Source organism: Macrobrachium nipponense, chromosome 15, assembly GCF_015104395.2.
Source record: "Macrobrachium nipponense isolate FS-2020 chromosome 15, ASM1510439v2, whole genome shotgun sequence".
Classification (NCBI taxonomy): domain Eukaryota; kingdom Metazoa; phylum Arthropoda; class Malacostraca; order Decapoda; family Palaemonidae; genus Macrobrachium; species Macrobrachium nipponense.
The window spans coordinates 24,870,105-24,873,321 of NC_087208.1; positions in this window are offsets into that span (position 1 = coordinate 24,870,105).

Genomic DNA, 3,217 nt, shown 5'->3' on the forward strand with positions numbered 1-3,217 from the left:
ACCTTATTGATTATATTTTGATAAATTTGCATGTATCACTGATCAGCCACTTCAACTGTGAATTTTAAACATAATTCCACCACACAGCTTCTCATCCTTACGTCGAAAATTCTTGTGTTAAAGACAAACGAACGCTGAATTTCAATGACTTAATTTTGCGTTATATAATTACAATGAATGATAAAACAAATCTTTAATCTTCAATAATAATAATAATAATAATAATAATAATAATAATAATAATAATAATAATAATAATAAAGAAGATGGATGGCACCACCGCTCAATAGATCTCTTACCAGTGACGTCTATCTGTTCAGTTGGAGAATTCGCATTAGCTACTGTGTAATCTTCGTTCTAAAATCGGGTGTCTTATCATTTTTCCGTTTTACCAGAGGCCTTGGTTAACCGTAGTTGCTATGTAGCACATTATTCAAATGAGTTTTTGTTGGTTCATATACCTTTGCTTAATATATCTTCAATGCAATGCAAATAAAGTGGCCATGAAAAAAGTTATTTTTTAAATTAATCTAAAATAGGCGGAGGAAAGTAGAGTTGGAATGTTGAGTCAACTTTCCTTTATAGGCACAGTGTGAGGTTGTTGAGTGTATGCAAAAGAAAAATAGCTGAAGTTGTTGAAATGATTATTGTTTGTGTGGTGGTAGCTACTATATGTGACATAAGATTAATTGGAAGGCGGAGAAATGTAGAAACAGGAATAAATGGTGAAAGGTCTGAATGGATGAAAAGATAGATTGGAGTATAATGAAATGGTTTGGGCACATGAAGAAAACGGAGTATGATAAGTTGGTGGAAAAAAGTGCAAATTCCGAAACATTGGGCGGAAAGAGGAGGAGGATGAGCCTAGAAAGTTTGAAATTCGTGTAGCATACCTATATGGAAGAGGTATTGAAAAACCAAGGAGCAAGTGCAAAGTAGAGGTAAATGCCAACGCTGTCACAGCATTGAAGTATTCGAGTAGATATGTACAAAGTATTTATTATTTTGTGTACGCTATAAAATTCAGCTAAGGACTATTTTTAGGCAATGTTAAGAAATCAATAAGGAGTTCAGAACTCTAGACAAACAACTAATATCGGATAATCAATCACAGGAAGGCAGAATAGAATCATAATTTTAAAAGTATTGCAAGAACCCTGATAATGAGTGATTAAAAATGCCCTGCAGATAAGCCCGTAACATCGACAGGAATGCGTTAGACAGTACTTGGGAATATTAACATCTGGCTGGCATCGTTTCAGACCTAAGATAGCTCTTCTCATCATTGTCAAGGCACGTGTTTGGACCCTGCTTTTTTTTTCTTCTTCTTCTTCTTTTTATGAAAGGGAGACAGCCATCGACGGCATCGACACAATATCTGGTAGGATCGGAGCTGGTCCATTGGGATCTTGTTTAATGATCACTTATTTGATTTTTCCGATGGAAAATAACAACAACCATGCCTATATCTTTCTGGGTGCCTGTGCATATATATATATATATATATATATATATATATATATATATATATATATATATATATATATATATATACATGTATTGTGTGTTTGTGTGTCCGGTATCACTTTTGCGGCGTGTTTAGTACAAGCCCGCCGGGGATTACCGTGAAAGCATAAACAAAACACTGTCAGTATCTTAAAGATAACGACCCTATAGGATTATTAGTCCTATGAATAGTTAACGACCCATGAAAAACCCTTGGGGTCACTATCTAGGAAAGATCCGGAATATCTATGGTGCACTAGGGATGGTGGAAAAAGATTATAGCTCATGCTACTGAAAACGAATGCAAGCAAATTATGCGTAATGTCTTGTTCGGTTATTAGTATTATTATACATTATTATCAGACGAGTTTCCAGAAATGTCCGTTTGCCTTTTGTTCCTTAAAAAAATCTAATTTGAGGTTATTTTCCCCAGTAATATGTTAGCATATTTCTTCTTTTAATTTTATGAGTATACGCAAAATTATTATCATTTCGTTAACGTAAAATTTTTCGTATTAGCATGATTTTATACAATATTTTCGTGATTTGTTATGATGACAAAGAATAGTCGAAGTAGCTTTCTTTCTTTTTACTAGTTGCTCCCTGTAGCAGTGAAGTATAAATTTTGTTACAGTGCAGTATCTTTTAATTTAATTAAACACACATAGCGCATTTTTTTTTCTTAGGATTTTTCTGAATTATGGTAATCGATTTGGATTTAAGCTGGTAAAATCAGGGTGATTTCGAGGAAAGCTCATCTGGCAACTGTGATTCTGAGCCGCGGCATTGGCAATAACCTGCGATAACAAATCAGTAGAAAATGAAAGTGATATCATTGGAAAATTCCCATTTAAAGAAGAACATAATGAAATGAAAAAGAGACCTTAAATCAGATGTGGAAAAAAAAAAGAATGAAAGAGCTTGACAAAATAATAATAATAATAAAACTCATACGATGACACGACTAATAGGCGCCGTTGTAAAGGCATTGCCTCGACCCATAACCATAACAGTAGGCGAAATTGCGAGTGGTCCTTGGACCTTGTTGTTGCTTGAAGTTGAACTGCTGCTTTTGTCCATTACTGCTGTAGCTGCTGTAATTAAATGGCCCAGCAAGGTAAATGAATACTGTAGTGCCAGCATTTAAGTATGTCATGCTTTGTCGTTATAGGCTAGGCTAGTCACAATTTTTAGATGACGAAAGTAACTACTTTTATCCTTTGGTCATTGACAAGGCTTGCCGGATACGAACTGGATATTGGTACGGCAGCCGTACCCCGATCGCGGTAGCTATTGGTACGGCAGTGAATTGCGCATGCGCGAACCCTTGTTTACCGCCTCAGGGTCCGGCTCAGACACATCAGTGCAGCAAGAAAAATGGTGACAGAACAGCATAATGCATCAGTTTTAGCCGAAAAACGAGCTGAAAGAATCCATAGAGATATATGAAGACAGAAACTTTCAAAAACTGTATATACGTCGGTCAAGTACGATAGAATCGGCCCTGAAAAGAACTCCGAAGAGGCGATTCAAGGAGGATTTAAAATACACAGAAATCGTGCTCTGTTGTATCCATGGTGGTAAGGAAAACTACCAAAGTCGCTCCTCTGGTAAACGGCCAAATCAGTCGTAAGTAATAATCCAAATTCTAAAACGAAATATAGCAATTTGATAATTCCCTTCCTACACTGTTTAGGAGCCATCAATGAAT